A 26,315-nucleotide genomic window follows, 5' to 3' on the forward strand; every position below is an offset into this window, starting at 1 on the left:
GGGAGATGGATTAGATGGGTGATGGATACTAAGGAGTGCAATTGTGTTGAGCACTGGGTATTGTATGTAAGTGATGAATCACTGAATTTCCCTCCTGAAACCAATTTGCACTGTATTTTAACTAAAGTTTAAATTTAAAAAAAGGAAACAAAAATAAATTAAAAATGTAAATGGCCTAAATGTTCCAATCAAATGACATAGGGTGGCAGAAAGGACAGAAAAGTAAGATCCATCTATAAGTTGCCTACAAGAGACTCACCTCAGACATAAGACACACACAGATGGATAGTGAAGGGATGGGAAAATATTCACCATGCAAATGGAGGCAAAAAAAAAAAAATACTGAAGTAGCCATACTTATATCAGACGAAATAGATTTTAAAACAAAATTGAAACAAGAGACAAAGAAGGACATCACATAACAATAAAAGGATCAATCCAATAAGAGAATATAATAATTGGAAATATCTATGCACCCAACACTGGAACACCTTAATACATAGAGCAAATTTAGCAGACATAAAGAGAGAAATTTATGGTAATAATAGTAAGGGACTTTAATACCCCCACTTACAACAGTAGATAGATCATCCATACTGAAAATCAATAAGTAAACCTATCTTTCAATGACATATTAGACCAGATGGACATAACAGATATATACAGAACATCCCACTCAAAAACAACAGAATACACATTCTTTTCAAGTGCACATGGAACATTGTCCAGAATAGATCACATAGTAGACCATAAAACAAGCTTCAGTAAATTTAAGAAAATTGAAATCATACCATGCATCTTTCCAACCACAACGGTATGAAACTAGAAATACATCACAAGGAAAAAAATGGAAAAAACACAAAACATGGCGACTAAACAACATGGTACTAAAGAACCAAAGGGTCAACAAAGCAATCAAAGAAGAAATAAATAGATACATGGAGAAAAGTGAAAATTAAAACACAATTGTCCAAAATCTTTGGGACATAGCAAAAGCAGTTCAAAAAGGGAAGTATACAGCAATATATGGTTACCTCAAGAACAAGTAAAAGCCCAAGTAAACAATCTAACCTTACACCTAAAGGAACAATCAAAAGAAAGCCCAAGAAGAGTAGAAGAAAGGAAATAATAAAGATCAGAGCAGACATAAATGACATAAAAACTAAAGACAGAGATGGAGAATGAATCAATAAAATGAAGAGCTTTATTTTAAAGATAAAAATATTTTTTTAAAAACAAGCTCTTCATTTCATTGATTCATTCTCTCTTTCATTAAAAAATCTTTTTTTTATTTTTTTTTATTTTTTTATTTTTTTAATTTTTTTTAACCTTTATTTATTTTTGAGACAGAGGGAGACAGAGCATGAATGGGGGAGGGTCAGAGAGAGGGAGACACAGAATCTGAAACAGGCTCCAGGCTCTGAGCTGTCAGCACAGAGCCCGACGCAGGGCTCGAACTCACAGACCGCGAGATCATGACCTGAGCCGAAGTTGGACGCTTAACCGACTGAGCCACCCAGGCGCCCCAAAAAATCTTTTTTTTAAAGATTTTTAAAAAATTGACAAACCCTTAACCAGACTCATCAAGGAAAAAGAGAAAGGACCCAAATAAGTAAAGTCAGAAATGAGAGAGAAGTAAAAGCGGAAACTACAAAAATACAAAGATTTATGAGAATGTTATCAAAAATTATATGCCAACAAACTGGACAACCTAGAAGAAATAGAAAAATTCCTGGATACATGAAACCTTCCAAAACTGAACCGAGGAAGAAATAGAAAATCTGAACAGACCAATACAAGTAATGGAATTGAATTGGTAATCAAAAAATAAAAGTCCTTACCAGATGGGGGCACCTGTGTGGTTCACTCAGTTAAGTGTCCAACTGTTGATTTCAGCTCAGATCATGATCTCACAGTTCATGAGATCAAGCCCCGTGTAAGGCTTCCTGATGACAGCACGGAGCCTCCTTGGAATTCTCTCTCTTCCGCTCCCTCTCTGCCCATCACACACAAGCCTTCTCTCTCTCTCTCTCTCTCTCTCTCTCTCTCTCTCTCTCTCGATAAATAAATAAACATTAAAAAAAGATACAGTTGTGATTAAATATTTTTTAAAAAGTACTTACCAAATGGATTCACAGAGGAATTCTCCCAGACATTTAAAAAGTTAGTACCTATTCTCCTCAAGCTATTCCAGAACATAGAAGAGGAAGGAAAGCTTCCAAATACATTCTGTGAGGTCAGCATTACCCTGATACCAAAACAAGACCAAGACACCAAACAAAACAAAACACTCCATGCCAATATCCCTGATGCACATAAATGCAAAAATTCTCAACAAAATATTAGCAAACCACATAGAACAATATATTAAAAAGATCATTCACAATGGTCACATGGTATTTATTCCAAGGATGCAAGGATAGTTCAATATTCACAAATCAGTCAACATCATACACCACATCAACAACAAAAAAAGGATAAAAATTATATGATCATCTCAGTAGATTCATAAAAAGCATTTGGCAAGATCCAATATCCATTTATGATAAAAATCCTCAACAAAGTGGGGTTAAGGTACATAACTCAACATAATAAAGGTCATACATGAAAAATCCACAACTAACATCATACACATTGGTGAAAAACTGAACTTTCCCTTTAATATCAGGAATAAGACAAGATGTCTACTCTTGCTACCTTTATTCAATATAGCATTGGAAGTTGTAGACAATCAGACAAGAAAAAGAAATAAGATGCATCCACATTGGTAAAGAAGTTAAAACTATCACTATTTGCAAATGCCATGATACTATATATAGAAAATCTTAAAGACTCCATCAAAAACTTAGAAGTAGGGGCACCTGGATGTCTCAGCTGGTGAAGCATCTGACTCTTGATCTTGGCTCAGGTCATGATTTCATGGTTCATTATCAAGCCCTACATTGGACTCTGTGCTGAGAGTGCAGAGCCTGATTAGGATTCTCTCTCCCCCCACTCTCTCTGCCCCTCCCCTGCTTGCTCTCTCTCTCTCTCTCTCTCTCTCTCTCTCTCTCTCAAAATAAGTAAATTAACTTTAAAAGAAAAACTACTAGAAGTAATAAACAAAGTCAGTAAAGTGGCAGGATACAAAATTTATACACAGAAATTGGTAGCATTTTTATGCGTTAATAACAAAGTAGCTGAAAGAGAAATTAAAAAACAAAACAACACCATGTAAAATTGCACCAAAAAGAATAAAATACCTAGGAATAAATTTGATCAAAGAGGAGAAAGATCTATACTTTGAAAACTATAAAACACTGATGAAAGAGATTGAAGATAACACAAACTAATAGAAATATATTCCATGCTCATGGGGCACCTGGGTGGTTCAGTCAGTTAAGTGTCAGACTCTTGATCTCGGCTCAGGGTCATGATCCCATGGTTCATGGGTTCAAGTCCCACATCGGGCTCTGCACTGATGGCTTAGAGCCTGGTTGGGATTTTGTCTCTCCTTCTCTCTGTCCTTCCCCCACTTGTTCTCTCTCTCTCTCTCTCTCTCTCTCTCTCTCTCTCTCTCTCTCAAAATAAATAGATAGACTATAAATATACATACATATATAGGCTTGTGGATTGGAAGACTTAATATTGTTAAAGTATCCATACTATTCAAAGTAATCTACATATTCAATGTAATCCCTATCAAAATACCAACAGCAGTTTTTACAAAACTAGAACAAATAATACTAAAATTTATATGGAATCACAATATACCCTGAATAGCCAAAGCAATCTTGAGAAAGGAAGACAAAGCTGGAGATATCACAATCCTACATTTCAAGATGTGCTACAAAGCTGCATAATTGAAACAGCACAATACTGGCACAAAAATATAAATGTAAATCAATATAATAGAATAGAGACCCTAGAAATAAACACACAATTATGTGGTCAATAATCTTTGGCAAAGGAGGAAAGAATATACAACAGGGAAGACAGTCTTTTCAATAAATGATGCTGAGAAAATCAGACAGCTACTTGTGAAGGAATGAAATAGGATCACTTTCTAATATCACATGCAAAAATAAACTGAAAATCAATTAAAGACCTACTTGTGAGACCTGATACCATAAAAATCCTAGAAGAGATTACAGGCAGTATAAAAATAGTAATACTATATGATCCAATAATTCCACTACTAATATTTACCCAAAGAAAACAAAAACACTAATTCAAAAAGATAAATGCACCACTATGTTTATTACAGCATTATTTACACTAAGACATGGAAGTGACCTAAGTGTCCATCATAGACAAATAGATAAAGAAAATGTTATATATATAATACTATATATATATACATATAATATATATATGTTGTACATATAATGCAGTATTACACAGGATAAGGGTAATATGGTGCCATTTGAGACAACATGGATAGACCTAGAGGGTATTATACTAAGTGAAATAACTCAGACTGAGAAAGACAAGTATTTTATGATTCCACTCATAACAGGAATCTAAAAAAATGAACACACAAACATAAAGTAGAATCAGATCTATAAATACAGAGAACAAACTGATGGCTGTCAGAGGGGAGAGGTGGGGGGTTGGGAAAAATGGGTGAAGGGATGAGGGAAATACAGGCTTCCAGTTATGGAATAAATAAGTCAGAGAAATAAAAGGCACAGCATGAGGAATGCAGTCAATGATATTGTAATAGCAATGTAAGGGGCGAGATGATAGCTACCTACACTTGTGTTAAACATAAAATGATGTATAAACTTGTCAAATCACTGAGTTGTACACCTGAAACTAATATAACATTATGTGTCAACTATACTCAAGTAAAATAATAATAATAATAATAATAATAATAATAAATACTAAGAAAAGCAAAAAACAAAGCACGACAATAGCAACCTTAGCCAATGGGGTAGTCTCTAGCTCAGAAAATGTAAATGATGAGAGAATATACTCCCACTGAGCTTATTGATGTAACTGCCAAGCTCTAACAGAAGGCCAGAAAAAGCATCCAGATTAATGTGGCCATGGGACACAGGGGGTGATGCCATTTCCCTGACTGAGCAAGGGCAAGAGGCAGAGTAGTACCTGCATGTTGCTCAGGGATAGGGGATCAGTTCAAGTACTTATTCTCTTATATACTGAAACATTCTAGCTTTCAATGAGAGAGAACTTTCTCAACACGTGGAACCCTTAAAATCTACAGAAAAGTAAAGACAAATTATTAGGGAATTGGAATGGAGACAGAATCTATGCCCCTGTCTTTAAAGTTCCTGATCAGGCCACATTCACTGCAGAAATGAAAGCAAGATATTCCAGTGTGCCCTCACTCTGGGTATGGGACGCTGAGATCCATGCTGAGCCCAATGGTGAGACAAGATATTTATGTGTTGGGCAAGTCATTGATTATATGGGAGAAACTGACAAATCCCAGGGGCAGGGACAGGCTGTCGGAAAGACCTGAGAGAGGAACCTGGAGAGCAAAAATGGTATCCCCAAAGGCTATAAAGTGTCCAGTAAATGTAACCTGGAAGTAAAGGTAATTTGACTTCATTGCTGTGAGAACCACATCTAAACAGATAGATTGACAACCTAAGCCTGTGTTGGTCAACGTGTGGAAAGACAAAACCTGAACAACAGTTCAGACCTGCCCCATTTGGTCCTACCATCCCTGATGGCCCATCTTCTTCAACAGAGGCCTTCAGGGATACAGTCTTATTTCTGGTGGGTACTTCCCACACCCCAGGTATAGGATACAAGCCAATACTGCTTCCAGATGAGGGCCATTGAAGGTAACTAGAGACATCATGTCAAGATCACTATTCACTGATCCTCCAGAAATAAATAAGAGATGACAGCTCTGGTGGATGCTGGAGCTAAACATACTCTAAAAATGGTAACTCCCAGAAGTTTTCTGCCCACCCCACCCCCAGCACCATTGATGATAACAGTGGGCAAGCAGTTACAGACAGGAAGGTCTTTTTGACACTGCAAATTGGGCATTCTGCCTCCAAGAATATGAAGTTTTTATCTCTCCAACTCCAGAGAACATGTTGGACACTGATATTCTATAAAGTCAAACTCTGCAAGCCTCTATCAGAAAATTCCTCCTCTGGGTTAGAGTAATCAAATAGTGCTGAGTGGAAACACCAACTGAGAATTGATAAGCCTGCCACCCCTTGAAAATTGGTAAGTCTCAGGTGCCTGGGTTGCTCAGCTGTTTAAGCCTCTGACTCTTGATTTTGGCTCAGATCATGGTCTCATAGTTCTTGAGATCAAGCCCCATCAAGTGAGGATTCTCTCTCACTCTTTCTCTCTTCTCCACCCCATGCTCTCTTTCTCTCAAAATAAATAAATAAACTTAAAAAAAAGTGGTAACTGTCAAAAACATAAATTTCTTGGGGAATACAAGGAGATAAGGGAAACTATCCAAGAACTCCACCAACTGGGTATTATACTCCCTGGCCATAATGCTTTCAGTATAACCAGCAAAAAAGCCAGATGGCATATGGCAAATAATGATGGACTACCAAAAGTTGAAGCAAACACTGCCTCCATTGATACAGCTGTGCCCAATATTGTCACCATCTTAGATACCTTAGCCACAATCCTAGGAGTGTACCATGCTGTGCTGGACTTAGCAAATGCTTTTTTCACTATACCCCTGGCTACTGAGTCAAAAGAGCAATTTGCTTTCACATGGAAGGGTCAACAATGGACCTTCCACGTGCTTCCCCAAGGTTACCTGCACAGCCCCACTACGTTGTGGGATGGTAGCCCAAGCTCTGTCTCTGTTCTTCTCCACATCAGTAAAATGGGTTCATAACACTGATAATATACTGTTAACATGTGACTTGCCCCTGCTGCAGGACATTCTGCAGGCTTTGCTGGAACATCTGCATGGAAAGAGGATAGGTGCTGAACCCACAGAAAATTCAAGGCACAGGCACCACCAAAAGGTTTGGGGAGTCATTTGGTTGAGTAAGACACATATTGCCCCCAAAGCTGTGATTGATAACAGAGAAGCTTATTCAACATCTCATAGTCTAAAAGAAGTGCAAGCCTTTGTAGGGATATAGGGTTTGGGGAGGACTTGGCATGTGCCTCTGTCCATTATGTCTCCTGGTAAAGAAAGGGCATATGTAGAACTGGGGATCAGAGTAGTGAGGCATCTTGGGAAGGCAAAAATACTAGTGAATCAGATTAAAATTCTGAGAATCTTCCAAGCAGGCTACCATTTGAGTCAGATGTGCCTGTGACTCTGGAAGGTATGGGTCAGGCACTGTGGCAAAGACAACAAAAAGAGATAACTCTGGAAGGAGAAAGAGACTCCATATACCCTCATGGAGAAACAGCTTCCAGCAGTATAGACAGCACTCCTCCAGGTAGAGCCTCTCAGGAAGGAGTAAACCACAGCAGCCAGTGGGCCGAATTCAGATTGCTCATAATCACTTATGAGCAGTTAAACTTTTGCACTGACAGGCCATTCTAAAGAGATTAAGCCTATGGCTTGAATAATGGGAAGCCAAAGGGTAGATGAACATGAATGAACATGAATGAAGCCCTTGTGGGGTCAGGATATGTGGGTTCAAAGATTTTTGGGTCTACCCACAAGAGTCTGAAGCAGTCTCCACTATTTGCCACATCCAAACTCATAAAACACTGACACCCCTCAGTCAGGAAGCTGATGCCCTCGCTTAGGTATAAATCTAACAATTGACCCTTCAATAAACACAATAGAGTGGGTGCATAGAAAAAACAGCCACTGTTTATCCCAGGTGGGATGACAAATTGCCAAGGATGTAGATTGCCCTTGAAATATAATGACTTGGTTAATGCAACAATAGGTCTTACGTGTTCTAAACCATACCCAAGGAAACTGCAAAAGGAGTCTAGAGCAATCTACTGGAGTTTCCAACCAGTTAGGGAACATCAAACTGACTCTAAGTGACTGTTCTAAATATGCCTTGTTTTATATGGACACCACTTTTGGCCTAACCCAAGATTTATTCTGCCAATGTGCAAACCAGGCTGCCGACATTATGGAATTGGAGAAGTTGAGTGGCATGTGCCCTCACTGACTAGACAGTAAATAGAGGTCACATTTCAAAGGCCATGGTCTGTAATACTAGGCAAAAGAAGATGACATTGAATGGAGGCTCCATGTCATCTATAACCTGCAAGCAGCAGCGTTGATAGAAAAGAAAAACAGAATATTAAAGCCGCAGATTAATTTATGAACAGGTAAAACCACCTTGGCCAAGTGGATTAAAGTACTATGCATTGTTTTAATACATTTGAATGACCATCCAGTAGGGCTTGTTGCCCTAAATGCCAGACCAGGAAACCTTGCCAAGGCACCCAATACTCTAATGTGCTTTGCCCCCAACTCTCACTATGAATCAATGTGCTATGCTGCTGAGAACACAAGCCATCAGGCTTGAGAAGGGAATCATCTACTGGAATTTGCAATGGGATGTTCCATGGGAGTGGGTGAGTTACATCACCCCACCCCCCGGGTGAGGGGGAACTACTCAATCTCCCCTGGGATCCCACTGTCCTCCTGCAAGCTGGACTTGTTGAAACATACTATGCCTGGAATAGAACACATACCCCTGAAAGAGGGGAGAAGGTGGGGGTCCCTGTCTGGCATAGCCCCCCACCAATTCATCTCCTTATGCCAGTTGGGGCTGCCTCTTCCAGATGATATGTATCGTATGCATAACTAGGTCAAGTTCCCATAACTGCCAACCTCCCTCTCCCCAAGGCCAGGTGGGCATGTTCTGTTTTCCACTGGTATGATCATTTGGCCACCATATTTGTTCCCTCCGTTGGCCTAGAGAACATCATAGCACACATAGAAACCCTTACTAAATTCACAAAGCAGGCTTTAAACAATAGCCAACACAGCCTGCCCTTACTGAATACTAATGTCTCTAATGAGAAAAGCAATCCTCCAAAATAGGATGTCCTTGAACATTATCACTGCCTCTCAAAAAGGCACCTATGCGATTATCCAAACAGAATGTTTTATATTCATACCTGATAAACCTGCTAATGATTATTTCCATTAGATCACATAAGGACACAGTTTAATGCCTTGAATGAATTTACCACCAGCCTAGAGGGCTTAGTAAATCAATGGTTTGAATAATGGGGCTCTTGGTTGAAAAAAATTGTCACTGACTTTGGGAACCATTGTCTTAATCTGTTTTCTCTTGTATGTATTGTTACTGTGGCATCTGCCTCCAAGGCAACCAAAAAGCCACCAAAGGAGCTACCTCCATGCCAGTGAAACCCCCTGCTGACTGCTCAGGGCACAGTGTGGAACAGGGGTGTGTGTGAAATTATAACAGCTGGTCAGGAGGAGTGGAGTGTTAGGGGAAGTCATCAAGAAGATGTCACTCCTTGTTGACCTGTGAGCTGGATCTTGGACAATCAGAGGCTCCTCATCCCCTTGTTTGGGAATGTGCATTCTGCTTCTCTTACCCACTCTTAGAAGCTGTCCCAAGGACATAGCCTTGACACAGTAATGTGTTGAGATCAATTGGCTGGTGTATGTGACTGAGTCCAGTTAAGACCTCTGTATAAACTTTTAACATTCTGGTAGGCAGGTGCTGAGGTCTACTCATCTTGCTGCCATCCAAGATTAGCCTCATAAGTTCCCTTGTTTATTAAACCTGCCACCTACCAATCTGGAATGGCCTGCCTATTTCTTTAGTCTCTCCCTACCCTCCACATATGGGAATCAGTTTTAGATTACACTCAGGAAGCTCCCAAGAAGGTTTCAACCCAACAAGAGCATTGAAGCAACCATTTTCCTTGTGTTTAAGTACAGAGGCAAGAGACAAAGCCTAGAGACAAAGCAGGGCAAAAGATCATAGTGAATTCCTCCACATAAAAGAAAGATCCCTTAAAGTCCTCATAAGTGAAGTCATATGATTTTGTCTTTGGATGTAAATTTTAAAAAATAAAATAGAGGCGAAAAAAAAGAAAGAAAGATCCCTGAAGGGAAGGGCAAAACTTCCACAAGGTCTGCTGGCTAAAAATTGACCCATGGAAGAAGAAGGTAAATGTAGTTGACTGTCTAGACCTTCATTCTGGGTAGAGCTGGAAAAATGAGTTTAGCCTGTAGGTTCTAATTCTGGATAAGGATGAGTAGGCACACTGTATCCCATCTTCCCCGCTGAGTGCTTGGACAGAATGCATGGTGTCTGAAGAATAAATAATTAGCAGGTGGACTGGAAAAGAAGAACAGAATTTGAAATACCACAAAATTGATGATGAGTTTCTCCTTTTTGTCCTAAGGTATCATCCAACCTTGATGCAAGGCAGCCCAACACACCAAAGGACAGGCACACAGGAGAAACAGTTCAAGAAACGCTCAAGTTCTGTCTTGAAGAATGGGAAAAGAGTCTCTTAATACTCAGAGAAAGTTAGGGAGGGGGAACTCTCCCATTCTCTGTTCACTCATGTCCCAGCCCCTAAGCTGGGTATAAACCTTGCATTGGGATAAACAAGAGTGCCATTGGCAACAGCCAGGGCCCATGCATGGGTGCCTAAAATGTGAAGAATGGGAACTTTTCTCTCCTTTAGAAGGAGTGATGATGGTCCTAAGATGATAGAGCAGGCAAGCCTCCTTGCTTTTCGCCTTTCTCTGCCTTCCCTATAATACTTGGCCCCAGACATAGGCACAGTGACCAGAAGAGGCAACAGAGAAGGATAAATAAACCCCTAGCTCTAGGCCAGAAGGCAGAAAAGTACTAGAGAAACTTTTAGGAAACTAAGGGCACTTCCTTAACTTGAGAAAGGGAATCTATGTTTAAAAAGAAAAAGTAGTTACAGCAAGTATCATAGAAAATTATGAAACATTAAAGGCATTAATGTTTAAAAATTCAGGTTTATGGATATCATCATGTGCCTTTTTTAAGCTTAATAAGTACGTTGGTGTTTGCCTTATTATTAGTATTACTAATAATGTATTCATTATATTTTGAACACTTTTATGCTTATATTTTAGCTTAAAAAGTAAAAAAAAATACTTCAAAGCAAATAAAAATGAGTATTCATTAAATGTATTTATAAAGTTCATGTTGTACCTAGGGAAATGGTTTACGTAGGAAATTTGAAATCAAGGTTTCTAGCCACTACTGTCATTAACTGCAGGACCTGTATGAGTAACTTAACATTTCAGAGTCTCAATTTACTTTTTAATAAGTTAACTGAGTTAGATTCAACATCCTTTAATATACAGTTACACACTCTATGATTCTTTTAAACCAACTGATGATTGTGCTCTGGGTTTTCATTACTTAACTTGAATACCTTCATGTATTTTTTTAAATTTTTTAATGTTTATTTATTTTTGGGAGAGAAAGACAGAGACAGAGACAGAGAGACAGAGTGCGAGCAGGGGAGGGGCAGAGAGAGAGAGAGAGGGAGACACAGAATCTGAAGCAGCCTCCAGGCTCTGAGCTGTCAGCACAGAACCGGAGGCAGGGCTCAAACTCACAAACTGCAAGATCATGACCTGAGCCAAAGTCCCAAACTTAAGGGACTGAGACACCCAGGCACCCTTGTCCATGTATTTAGGGTATAATTTTGCATTCCTGACAAAAGTTACAAGATAAAAATTACATGAAATTCAAACTTCAATGTCCACAAACAAATTTTTATTGAAGCACAGCCATGCTCACTTGCATTATCTATGGCTCCCTTTGTACTATAACAGCAGAGCTGAGTGGATGCAAGAGAGAGTATATGGGGTACTTGTGTTACTTTTCACTGCAGTTCAGTGCACAAATCACAATAATATAGTTATAACTTGGCAGCTTTTTATATGTCATATATCACCATGTTGGAACTTTTATTTTGTAATCACCACTGCATATTCTTCCTGTAAAAACAAAACAAAAGTTGGGTTTGCACTTTTAAAGCACAGATCAAGTGTGCAGTGTTTCAGATCATCAAGAATTGTATTTATTATGCAATGGCACTGTAGCCGTGCTAAAAGAACAATATGTGTTGAAATAATCAAGCTAATTACTTACACAATATTGATTGCAGCAGAAGAAATGTGTCAAGAGAAAATAAACTTCTTTGTGACTATTAGCCTTTTGGTAAGAACAGTAGTTCAAAGAGTGAAAGACGTTAAGAGAAGAATCAAATAGTCAATTTCTTAAAAGGGAGACATGTTGCCAATACTACTCAGTTGTTTAAGATGTCAGTGCTGAGTTTGAAGTGGCTGAAAAATAATAGCTTCTGTGAATAAACAGAGTGGAACAACAGCCAAAGAGAATATTTTAAAAGAAGTTGAGAAAACACTAACTCAGGACAAACTGAAATGGAATCTGCTAAGATGTGTTGCAATTGGTGGTAGTAAAAATATGTTTGGAGCCAAAAACAAAAGTGTTTAGTTGGACAAATGTACAAAGCCTGTAAAAATTCAGTGTTTAAAATCTATAATTATTCATTGTATTACTTATCAGCAAGTACTTTGCAGAAAACATCTGGATTAGTGATGTTACTGAACCAATAGGTCAACAGTAAACTTTACTCACTTTCGTGAACCTAACAGTCATCAGTTCTATAAATTTTTATCAGAAATACAAGCTGAATATCCTAACCTGCACCCATTATACAGTAATTTGATGGCCTAAAGTTTATTGCAATTTTTTTTTAAATTCAGGCCAAGATTAATCTTTTTCCTAAATGGGAACTACCCTCAACCATTATTATTGAACACTGATAGATTTGGAAATTCGCTTTTGCTAATTTTTTGCTGATCTTTTTCTTCATGAATTCAACCTAAAATTACAAGGCCAGCAATATTTACATGCAAAACGTATGCTATGATAAAATTATTATAATGACAGCTAATGTTTTGGAATCACATATAGTGTCAAGTTGTTTTAGACACTTCCCATGCTGTCAAAATTTAAAACAAAAAGTAAGATATCCATCTCCATACAAAGTTATGGTTAGTTTATTTTATAAAATCACAGTACAGTTGAGCAAATCAAAACCACAATAGATGTCACCTTATACCTGCCATAATGGCTAGAATAAAAAAGAGAAGAAATTACAAATGTTGTCAAGGATGTGGAGAAAAGACAAGGCTTGTGCACTATTGATGCACAATGGAAACTGATGAGACCAGTGTGGAAAACAGTATGGAAGTTTCTTTAAAAATTAAAAATAGAAATACTATATGATACAGTATAAATACTACTACAGTGTAAAATACTACTACAGTATAAATACTACTGAGTATTTATCCAAAGAAGACGAAAACACTAATTCAAAAACATATATGCACCCTTATGTTTATTGCATTAGTATTTGCAATAGCCAGGATATGGAAGCAACCTAAATGTCCATCAATTGGAATGGATAAAGAAGATACTGTATATATAGAAAAAGGAATATTGTTCAGTCATGAAGAAAGAATGAGATCTTGATATTTGCAACAACATGGATGGACCTAGAAGGTATTATGCTAAGTGAAATAAGTCAGAGAAAGACAAATGCTATGTGATTTCACTTACATGTGGACTCTGAAAAATAAAACAAATAAAAAGCATAACCTGAAACAGACCCATAAATACAGAGAACAAACTACTGGTCACCAGAGGGAGAGGCATGTGGGGATGGGCAAAACAGAAGAAGGAGACTAAGAGGTACAAACTTCCAGTTATAAAATAAATAAGTCATGGAGATGAAAAGTACATCATAGGGAATATAGTCAATAACGTATGGTGACAGATGGTAATTACACTTACCATAATGAATATTACATAATGTATAGAACTGTCAAATCTCTATGCTGTATACCTGAAATTAATATTGTATGTCAACTATACTTCAATATTTAAAAAAAATTATTAATAAATAAATTCTAAAAAAACTGTACTTAATTATTGTATTTTAATTTGACCAATTGAGATAATATGGAAGTCTATCTTCTCTCTTATTTTATAAGTACGTATCAAATACTCTTGATTTGGTCTCGTCCTAAAGAGCCTAAGATATTTTACTATCTGGTCCTTTATAAAGAAACATTGCCAAATCTTTGAACAAATTATAAAATTAACCATACCCAACATAGCCTACATAGAGTTTACTCACATTTCATTGAGGCACCTGGGTGGCTCAGTCAGTTAAGCATCTGACTTTGGCCCAGGTCATGATCTCATGGTTTGTGGGTTTGAGCCCACACTGACAGCTCAGAGCCTGGAGACTGCTTTGGATTCTGTGCCTCCTTCTCTCTCTCTCTCTCTCTCTCTCTCTCTCTCTCTCTCTCTCTCTGCCTCCCCTCCACACCTCTCTCTCTCTCTCAAAAATAAATAAACAAACATTTACATTTTTATTTCATCAATTCATCTTGCTATATCCTCATCAGGGAACGATCAATACAATATCATCAATATAATTAATCATATAGCAGAGAGCTGGAAAGTTGTTCTAACTTTAAGGCAAAATGAAGACATACTTCTATGTCAATAAGGTGAAAGCAAACTGCTTATTCACTTAGATTTTTTTTTTTAAAATGTTTCCACCAGATCAAGTCACATAGCCACCACTGGTTATATTGATTTGCCTCACTAAACACATAACATGTGGACTAGCTAGCATCCGCAATTGCATTCGCCCCTTGATGATCTGCTCTCCTACAGGATCTGTCTTCTGTAAAGTCCAAGTTGTCAATGTAAATAGGTGTATAAAAAGATCCTCATCCTTGTATCCATCTTTTAAGACTATGATGGTGTCACTAACTTAATTCCCCCAGGGATCAGCTAGTGACTTTGTTTTAATATTTTGGTAATAGTGGGAAATTTCTAGACCTCCCACATCACCTTCTTTACCATAAGTGCCTTCACTAGTTAGTGAGGTGATTTTGTAAGTTGCTGAATATACTCATTCCTATTATTAAATCAGAAACTGATAAAATAGCCACAGAAAGTTTTCCCGGACACTAGGCCCACCATGAGGTATGGATTTGGGTCAAAACTCCATTTACTTGACTGCCTTAATTTCCCTGCTCTGACTGGTAGTACTCAATAGAATTCTGAATCTGTTACTTTGGAGAAAAATGTTTTTAAAAATCTGTAAAGGTCTGAGTGTATCACCTTATCAAGTCCAATACTGCTTTAGTAAATGGCTACAGGTCTGTGAGAATACAAAAGGAAGATTTGAAATATGTATATATAATGGGCCCTCCCCAAGTGTACCTGGCCACTCTCCCATTAAACAGTGGAGGGAGTGAACTGGCTCTCATTTTAGTTTGAGGAGAGACCGTAATTCAAGTTAGCTTTTTTTTTTTTTTTAAACAGACCAAGAAGGGTGCCCAGGTGGCTCAGTCAGTTAAGCATCCAACTATTGATTTCAGCTCAGATCATGATCTTGTGTCTCATGAGTTTGAGCCCCACGTAGGGCCCTGCACGGACAGCGTGGAACCTGCTTGGGATTCTATCTCCCTCAGTAAATAAATTAATTAGTTATTTAATTAATTAATTAATTGAATAAATAAAAATAAACAAACTTTTTAAACAGACAAAGAGAGGAATTTTGTGCACGGTCCCTCTTTTTCAGTCCTCAATACTGCAGAAGTCGGTAAAATTCAAGCCATTCTGATTCCTCAGATTATGCCCTACCTGGATAACTATGCCCACCTAGTCAGTAGAAATGAAGGGTTCTTTAAATCAGGTAACTTTTTTTTATTGGCAGCATCTCCTACCTTTTTTCCTCTTCCCAGGTCCAAGACAACCACAACAGAACTCTTCAGGCAAGATGGTGTCCTCCTTATCAATGTAGTTCTTGATGTTTTGGTAAAGAAAAAGTCTTCTGAGCCTTCCCTTCCTAAACGTTTGGATTCCTTCCTCTACATTATATTAGTAATTTCTGGCATCTCAGGCTTCATTAAATTGAGGCTTCCCTTTAGTCTAGTTTTAGTTAACAAACCAAACTTCTCTCAGCTGCTCAAACTAGGGCAGTCTCTTTTAAGACCCCCAGATGAATAAATCCAGCCCTTACTTAAAATCATATTTTCCTCTTAGCATCTATTGCAACACAAATCCCCAAGATTTTAAAAGCTTTAAAAATCTTTCCGTGTGTAAACCTTTACTCTGGAGTCTGAATCTACAATTGACCCTGTTCACTACAGGGATTGTTGGAGGTCATCAAGAGGACATGATTGCCCATTAGCCCTCAAGCTGGACCCAGGAAATTGGAAGCTCCTGTCAACCCTTCCCTTGGTCCTTGGAATATATGCTCTGCCTACTGTTCCCACAGCTGGAGCTATTTTCAAGGACACAGACTGGAGAAAGCAATGTGGTGCTGAGATCATCTGGATGTTATACATGACCGAGCCCTATTAAGAGCTCTTCATAAAGTTTTAAGATTCTGGCAGGCAGGTGTGGAGATTTACTCATCTTGTGGCTACCAAGACAAGCCATGTTTGTTAAGTTCCTTGCTTATTAAAACTGCCATCTACCAATCTGGAGTGGCTTACCGCTTTCTTCAGTCTCTCCTTTGCCCTCTGTGTAAGGGGTGTGCGGGGGGTGGGGGGGGAGTTTGCAAACCAATGGGCATTAAGACTCTAGTTACAGGAGAAGTCAATAAGCAGTTGACAAAAACTAGAAATGTCAATTGGCATCCACTTGCCAGATAATAAACCTCATGATCCTCCAACAGATGAAGAACAGCTTCTACTGATATGGAAGGTTCTGTGAAATTTTGGAGTTTGAGGTACTCAGGTGTATCTGAATCCTCCAAAATACCTCTTTCCATATCTCAATGTTCCCTCCTAATAAATTTTAAGTTCCACAAAAGATATTTTGAGACTGCAAAATTAATCTATGTTTATTTAGGAAATGACAACATCAGATTCTGTACCTGATAATTATCTACCTAAATCCTGCAGCTCCGATGAAAGATATTTTTTAGTGGTTCTATTTTCTCTGGTTCTTTGATACTACTGCCTTGAGTGTGGAATTGAAAGCCCTGATTCTATTGTTTTCTCTCTAGCAGAGTTTGAAGAAATTGCCTCACTCCATAGTCCTTGGAGATTTTACACTTACCATAACATGCTGTGGCAATCACTACTTGGTCTGTCTTTAAATTTTTAATGATTGATGTCATGAATGAATATGTCATCCTCTAATGATAACCTACTCCTGACTGCCTTAAAATCTAACTGGGTCAAACAACAAATTTCTATTTCTATTATTTGAGGTCTGTTGCTTATAAGTCCTTGGGTATCAGGTACTATATTGGTTCACTGTAACAGAAAGCACTCTGGGTATTTTAAACAGCATGGAGTTTTATATAGGGAATTAGATGTTTACAAAATTATTGTGAGGGTTAGAGGAATTCTCTGTGGTACACTTTTAGAAATGACTTTCAGGAAAATAATGCTGAACTGACTTCTACTCTGCCACCATCAGGCTGTCTCGGACACAACTTCTACTTCAAGATTTCACAATCTTACTGTGATCAAAGATCAGGAAGCTACTCCCACAATCATTTATTCAGTGAATATTTATGAAGTCTGCGAGGAAGAGATTCTTCGGTGGGGATTATTGGATAGCTAGCAGGCAGAAAAAGATATGAAGCTGTGGCATAATGGGACTCCCAAAAAAAGAATTTGGGGTGTAAATTTAGGAAAGAAAAGCATGAGAAAAGCACTGAACACAAACTTTACACAATGTGTGATTTGGGCAGGGGAAGTTCTTATTCTGATGACCTGGTTTACATGGCAGAAAAATGAGTGATAAACCATTAAGTGGGAATGCTTATATCTCTTAAATGAATCTAATCACATCAATTTATTTCATAGTGACATTTTACTTTTTCATAGATATTGCTAGACAAATTACGAGATTAGACAAAATAGTAAATAGAAAAAAATGGTGGAGATTTTTCATTTTTACTTCTTCCTAGGCATTTACCCAAGCTCTCAATTTATTTTATCACTTGTTTGTAGAAAATAAATATAAACAAATATTGCACGTAAAAGCTGGGGCTCTAAAACCAAAATGAAGAATTAATTAACTGGATAATTTCAGCAAAAATAAATCATAGCAGTCAGAAAGAAGTTTAAAAACTCACAATATTCTTTTCTGTAAAAGCCAAGTAATTGAGATTAAATGGCATGCTATATCTTAAGAGCAGTTTTGCCACATGCAGACCCTGCAGCAAGAATTTAACAGTAGGTAGTTTATTTGTGATGTTATCTTCAGAAGCACCAGCATAGGAGAAGGCAAATGAAATCAAGAAGGGAAGGAATAAAGGGTGTACTAATGAACCAGTTACTGCTCTTGATAGCTTGGCCTTGATTATCTTGGGGAAACTCTGGGAGAATGTGTAAACTGAATTATCACGTGCAAGGAAGCTGAGGGAATTTTTCCTTGGACTCCCAACACCATTGATGAAGGCTGCTTCTAGGGGCATTGCTGCCCAGAACTTCCAGCCTTGGCAGACTGAGGACATGAGAGAGATCATGCCTACTGCAAAGTCAGAGGGACCTACTATAGGAGACCAGAAATTTGGCTAGGATCTGCTACCGTGTGTGTGTGTGTGTGTGTGTGTGTGTGTGTGTGTGTTAATTATATCGAGAACTATTTCAATTACTTACTTACTTTTGACAGTGAAGACTTTACTTCCAGCAAAAAGTCTTGATTGACAAGTTATTTTGATGCTCTCAACTGAAAGATCTATTGGAGCACACTATACATTAAATGGATGTTCAGGGAGAGCGTAACTAAGTGGCTCATTTTATTTAATTCACTGGGTTAATTCTAAATGTCCTAGGGTTTTCCAAGCTATTCTTTTTTAAAAATGTTTCCAGTGTCTGTCCCAAAATATCAGTCTTTCTCCTCAGTTAAATACGCTGCTGGTCAATGTCAACAAATGGCTGTGAGAAAATAGAAAGCTGTGTGAATTTAAATTGCTTCTTAAACACAGAGTAAATCAAAATTCACCTAAGATGTCTTTTTTCCTCTGTCTTTTTTCCCCTTTATCTCCTGCATTTCTTACATCTACTATTCCTCTGTACTTTCAAATACCACTTTATTTAACAACAGCAAAACAACAATTCTAATGACTTTCTTAAAAAAAAACTATCAACATTGTAATCTTATGCTAATATGTCTGTCAAGACACATCCAGAGATTTTCTACTTGATTAATAATAACAAACCAATTTTAAAATTATATTATTTCAGTCGCTACAACATTTTGCCCCTAGATTTCTTTTCCCTTTGGTAAATAAGAAATCAATTACAATCTCATCTTTGGATTTGAAAATGCCATGAGCATCCATTTGACTTTTTTTTTACATTTCCATATGATAGTAGAAGTTGATGATGACAGTAAACAAATATTGAATTTCTTTTCAAGTTGTCTCCTTCCCAGAGGACTCTTTTTTAATGAAATTTAGCAACCTGGGAAGGTTGTCCTTTGTAGCTTTCCTCTTTAGGAAGAGCATGCCAGTGAAATTCAGCAAGGAATTAGTCATTAAAAAAAGTCATTCTATTGCTAATGAAACTAGCAATATAATTTTTGTAACTGATCTACAGGGCTATTAAAATTGCTGAAACCAACCTGAATATTCTCAGATGCAAAAAAAAATACATTTCATCTATTTTTTAAAACTGACATATAATCATATATGGTAAAGATGATTTCTCTGGTCTAAGAATAAAGTCATTTACATGGCATTGATCAAAAGGTGACCTTTCAAAGTTAATTAATCAAGGATCATGCTTAATATAGTAATTTTCTTAGTAGTGAAATATTATTACATATTTGGCAGAACTATTATAAAGATAATTTGGCAACCTCTTCGCTGAAAACGGCTCTTCTCATAAAAATGAGTATCCAGAGAGATTTTTATGCATACTCTAATTCTATTTTATAAGCAAAGAATTACTCTAGAGAAATATATCATTAACCCTTTAGTGTTTAGGTAGACAATGATGCAGATAAAAAAAAAATCTAGCAATGGTGGGCATAGTTTGGGGAATAAAGGTAAAATAAGAGTGGAAAGCCATTTTGTTAGAACCACCGTTTGCCTACCTAATATCCATTCTCTCCTTCATTCTTACAATTGTAGATACGGGCAATTTGGTAACTAAAATTAGCATTTTTCAGGGGTGCTAGGGTGGCCCAGTCAGTTGAGCATCCACTCTTGATATCAGCTCAGGCCATGATCTGGTGCTTGAGGGACTGAACCCCATGTGTGACTCTGTGCAGAACGTGGAGCCTGCTTGGGATTCCCTCTCTCCCTCTCTCTCTGCCTCTCCCCTGACTGTGCTCTCTCTCTCTCTCTCAAAATAAATAAACTTAAAAAAATAAAAAAAAAACAAATCAGACTTGCTCAGCCTCCTTTGCAGCAATGATAGCTTTGTGACACATTTCTGGTCAATGACAGATAAGCCATATTCTGCTAGGGGTGTCTAGAAATGCTTCATATTACTTAAAGAAACAATTCTCCTACTCTTTCTTGTTCCTTCCTTCTTTGTGCCTAAAATATGGTCTGCATCTGAAGCAGCTATCATAAAACCATAAGTCTGATAGCCACACACCAAGAATGATGGAACATAAGGCTATAGGCACACTGAGACTACCTCATGCCAAATGTAATCCCTAACTGATAATCATCCTTAGTATCACTACCAAAAAATTATAACAAACCTCTTGAATGAGGACAGCTATTCACGTGGACATTTATCCTGGGTCTTAAGTCATATTGGGTGAACATAATGTCATACATAAGAAAATCATGAGCTTCTACAATGATATTTTCCTCTGATTTTTGTGCAGAATGTTATAGAATCAATTATCCAATAAATAAATTAGAATCCGTTAACGTAAAATGAAAATGCCTCCCAAAGGATGCCCAAGGTGCATTGGCTATACTGCCAAAGAAATGAAGAGACACCCCAATGAAGCATGTTAAGTGGTCATGACTTCTATTCCTTCCAACCTTTTTCATAAAATATGCCTTAAACTAATTATGTTAGTCTTTCTCCATACATACATGACAACCATCTGGATCTCAGCACCTCTGACTGGCTATCCTAATGGTAATAATACAGGCACTTCTCAGAAATCCTGGGAATGTTGATCACAGGTGTTGACAGCCAAAGGGGAAGTAGCTCTACTTTCCAAATAGTCAGGTGGATCTGTTACGATCTGTTACGATCTGTTTTTCTCAGCCAGACTGGAATCAACAATTCTTCATGCATTTGCAACAATCTCCTTTAAGCTAACTTCCCTTGTTTATTTTGCCAATTTGGCAAAATTGATGCTCACAACCTATGTTACAATTCATAAACAAATGTACAGGTAGACACATCTCTTTTGCACCATTAGATCAGCCGTATTCAAATTATAAAACCCATATATCTATAGTCAGTCAAATTGTCAAATATTCATGGTTGTTAACGTGATATGAAATAATTAATGCAAGCAAAATAATAAACCTCTTAGGAAATATTTGAATTATTTTATCTGTGGAAACTTTAATTTGATAAATCTGAAGAAACTACAGTTTAAACAGAGGCTTCAGCCAATTCTACAAAGAGCTATGTATTGAGGAACCTTTAAAATTTTCCTAAATTGGGGTGAAGGGTTATGTTTTACTACTACATCTACTAGTAACTGGATGTGGTCTGCACTGGAGAGGGAAACTATTCTTGCATCAGTCAGTTCGCTTCAACTCAGGTAATTCTGAGAGAAGGAAGCAGTTATGATCTATCAACAGCTAACACTCCCAATAGTTGGGGGAAGGGGTGTCTTGACCCGAAGGAGGACCTGGATAGTGTACCTCCAAAATCCTTCTCATCAGTTGAAGACTTCTGGGAAACTTTTATATGAAATATAAATCTCATCATACTCAGTACCCATACTATATACCCCTCACCCACAAAATCCTCATTGTCAATTTTGTACCCTTGTTTTCTCCACGTCCTTGACCATTTGCCCAACCTGTAAGTTCCTCTCCTTGAATCACTATGGATTTATATCTCAAGCTGTCTTCCTACTTGGAGTAAATAACCGAAGGCACAACCCAAAGTGCTACTCATTGGAAGGATTTTTTTCACTACTTTCAGGACCAACCATGCTAACAGATTATGCAGAAACTATAAAAGCTAGACCTTACTTTTCCACAGCTATAGGTAGATGGAGAAGCTATAGAGCAAGGGGAAATGGTACAGTGTGAGTCTGAATCACCCATTTCTATTCTTCTGCCTACTCGCTTTGCTCAGATCCAATCCCATGACATCATTTCCATTTTACACTGGAATACTCCTATGCCGATATTGTCTGGCAAACACATAATCTCCAGTTCAATACAGGCATAATCACTTGACTATGTATCATTTCAGAAGCTGCTTTTTAATTAGTTGGGGGAAATACAGAGGAGAGAGAAAGGTTGGGAGTTACTCCAAACTTGCAGGAGATGATGGTAGGGATGATTGGTATCAGCCAATAGGAAGAGTCAAAGGAGTTTGGTCAAACGAGGTGATGTCGGATGGCAAGCAGGGGGATGAAGTTACTTTGAATACACTCTTCATAGATCTTTGACAGAAGACCATTTCTCTCTAAGAAGTCCGTACTTTCAAAAAGCTACTTAGGAAATAAAAAAAAAAAAAAAAAGAGGAAAGGGCAACTGCAAAGACAGACAGAACAACCACTCACAGCACACTAATAACATTTACTGAGACTCATGCGCTGGCCCCCTGTTAGGTGCCCTACACACTCAATCTCATCAAATGCACATGACAAACCAGTGGTAATTAATCGCCTAGCAATCACAGAGAAATGACTGACATGAATTTGAAACAGACCTACTAACTCTGAAGTTCACACCACCCCTATCATGTCTCTTTCCCATTCGGTTTTGCTGACTTCACAAATTCTTCACCTGGGGCTGAAATGCATTTCAATCATAAGAGACATTCTGTAAAAATTCTTGTTATAATGCAGTTATCTAGGCAAACCTGGAATGCCTTAAGTTTAAGAGAGACCTGGAGAGCTCATTAAAGTAGATATATGCTGAGTTGGAGAAAATTAAATTTTATCCTTGATTTCTCTAGCTAAGGAAAATTTCAAGGCTCATTGACATGAAAAGCACTGGGGTACAAACCAGAAAAAAAATGTTCACTGAGATTAGTAAGTTGCCCAGCTGTTCTCTATATTCATGGCCTTCAGATACATCAACATATGTCAACTATACAGTTCAGATTAGGTTTGGGAAAAGAGACAAAATCTTCCAGGCTGAGAAAACATTTGTGTGTTGAAAATATTTTCATTCTGATTCATCCACAAACACTGTTCTACTTTTCAATGTTATGACTTCAATCAGTCCATCACGAAAAACAGTCATTTGAAACTTACTAAATTACATTTCTGTGAAACAAAAAGGATTAGAATTCTCCTTTAAAAATGTATCCGTTTCAGGGGCGCCTGGGTGGCTCAGTTGGTTAAGCATCCAACTTCAGCCTAGGTCATAATCTCACTGTTCCCAAATTTGAGCCGCGCGTCAGGTTCTGTGTTGACAGCTCTGAGCCTGGAGCCTGTTTCAGATTCCGTGTCTCCCTGGCTTTCTCTGCCCCTCCCCCACTCAAGGTCTGTCTGTCTCTCTCAAAAATAAATATTTCTTAAAACTGTATTAGTTTCAGGGGCGCCTGGGTGGCTCAGTCGGTTAAGCTGCCGACTTCCGCTCAGGTCACGATCTCGCGATCCGTGAGTTCGAGCCCTGCGTCGGGCTCTGTGCTGACAGCTCAGAGTCTGGAGCCTGTTTCTGATTCTGTGTCTCCCTCTCTCTCTGCCCCTCCCCTGTTCATGCTCTGTCTCTCTCTGTCTCAAAAATAAATAAACGTTAGGGATTCTGGGAAGATGGCGGCGTAGGAGGACGCTGGGCTCACCGCGCGTCCTGCTGATCACTTAGATTCCACTTACACCTGCCTAAATAACCCAGAAAACCGCCAGAGGATTAGCAGAACGGAGTCACCAGACCCAAGTGCAGACGAGAGGCCCACGGCAGAGGGTAGGAAGGGCGGCGAGGCGGTGCGCGCTCCACGGACTGGCAGGAGGGAGCCCGGGCAGAGGGGCGGCTCGCCAGCCAAGCAGAGCCCCCGAGTCTGGCTGGCAAAAGTGGAGGGGCCTGACTGACTGTGTTCCGACAGCAAGCGCGACTTAGCGTCTGGGAGGTCATAAGTTAACAGCTCTGCTCGGAAAGCGGGAAGGCCAGAGGACAAAGGGAGGGTGAGCTGCGGAGCCCCCGGACGACAGAGCTCAGTTTGGCGGGGAACAAAGGCGCTCGCCAGCGCCATCTCCCCCGCCCATCCCCCAGCCAAAATCCCAAAGTGAACCGGTTCCGGCCAGGGAAATTGCTCGCTCCGCGCAAACACCCAACTCTGTGCTTCTGCGGAGCCAAACCTCCGGCAGCGGATCTGACTCCCTCCGGCTGCCACAGGGCCCCTCCTGAAGTGGATCACCTAAGGAGAAGTGAGCTAAGACTGCCCCCCCTGCCGCCCGCCGTGCACCTTGCCTACCCACCCCAGCTAATGCGCCAGATCCCCAGCATCACAAGCCTGGCAGTGTGCAAGTAGCCCAGACGGGCCACGCCACCCCACAGTGAATCCCGCCCCTAGGAGAGGGGAAGAGAAGGCACACACCAGTCTGACTGTGGCCCCAGCGGTGGGCTGGGGGCAGACATCAGGTCGGACTGCGGCCCCGCCCACCAACTCCAGTTATACACCACAGCACAGGGGAAGTGCCCTGCAGGCCCTCACCACACCAGGGACTATCCAAAATGACCAAGCGGAAGAATTCCCCTCAGAAGAATCTCCAGGAAATAACAACAGCTAATGAGCTGATCAAAAAGGATTTAAATAATATAACAGAAAGTGAATTTAGAATAATAGTCATAAAATTAATCGCTGGGCTGGAAAACAGCATACAGGACAGCAGAGAATCTCTTGCTACAGAGATCAAGGGACTAAGGAACAGTCACGAGGAGCTGAAAAACGCTTTAAAGGAAATGCAAAACAAAATGCAAACCACCACGGCTCGGATGGAAGAGGCAGAGGAGAGAATAGGTGAACTAGAAAATAAAGTTATGGAAAAAGAGGAAGCTGAGAAAAAGAGAGATAAAAAAATCCAGGAGTATGAGGGGAAAATTAGAGAACTAAGTGATACACTAAAAAGAAATAATATACGCATAATTGGTATCCCAGAGGAGGAAGAGAGAGGGAAAGGTGCTGAAGGCGTACTTGAAGAAATAATAGCTGAGAACTTCCCTGAACTGGGGAAGGAAAAAGGCATTGAAATCCAAGAGGCACAGAGAACTCCCTTCAGACGTAACTTGAATCGATCTTCTGCACGACATATCATAGTGAAACTGGCAAAATACAAGGATAAAGAGAAAATTCTGAAAGCAGCAAGGGGTAAACGTGCCCTCACATATAAAGGGAGACCTATAAGACTCGTGACTGATCTCTCTTTTGAAACTTGGCAGGCCAGAAAGAATTGGCACGAGATTTTCAGGGTGCTAGACAGCAAAAATATGCAGCCGAGAATCCTTTATCCAGCAAGTCTGTCATTTAGAATAGAAGGAGAGATAAAGGTCTTCCCAAACAAACAAAAACTGAAGGAATTTGTCACCACTAAACCAGCCCTACAAGAGATCCTAAGGGGGACCCTGTGAGACAAAGTACCAGAGACATCACTACAAGCATAAAACATACAGACATCACAATGACTCTAAACCCGTATCTTTCTATAATAACACTGAATGTAAATGGATTAAATGCACCAACCAAAAGACATAGGGTATCAGAATGGATAAAAAAACAAGACCAATCTATTTGCTGTCTACAAGAGACTCATTTTAGACCTGAGGACACCTTTAGATTCAGAGTGAGGGGATGGAGAACTATTTATCATGCTACTGGAAGCCAAAAGAAAGCTGGAGTAGCCATACTTATATCAGACAAACTAGACTTTAAATTAAAGGCTGTAACAAGAGATGAAGAAGGACATTATATAATAGTTACAGGGTCTATCCATCAGGAAGAGCTAACAATTATAAATGTCTATGCGCCGAATACCGGAGCCCCCAAATATATAAAACAATTACTCATAAACATAAGCAACCTTATTGAGAAGAATGTGGTAATTGCTGGGGACTTTAACACCCCACTTACAGAAATGGATAGATCATCTAGACACACGGTCAATAAAGAAACAAGGGCCCTGAATGAGACACTGGATCAGATGGACTTGACAGATCTATTTAGA

The sequence above is a fragment of the Lynx canadensis genome, chromosome B2 (assembly GCF_007474595.2).
Source record: "Lynx canadensis isolate LIC74 chromosome B2, mLynCan4.pri.v2, whole genome shotgun sequence".
Lineage (NCBI taxonomy): Eukaryota > Metazoa > Chordata > Mammalia > Carnivora > Felidae > Lynx > Lynx canadensis.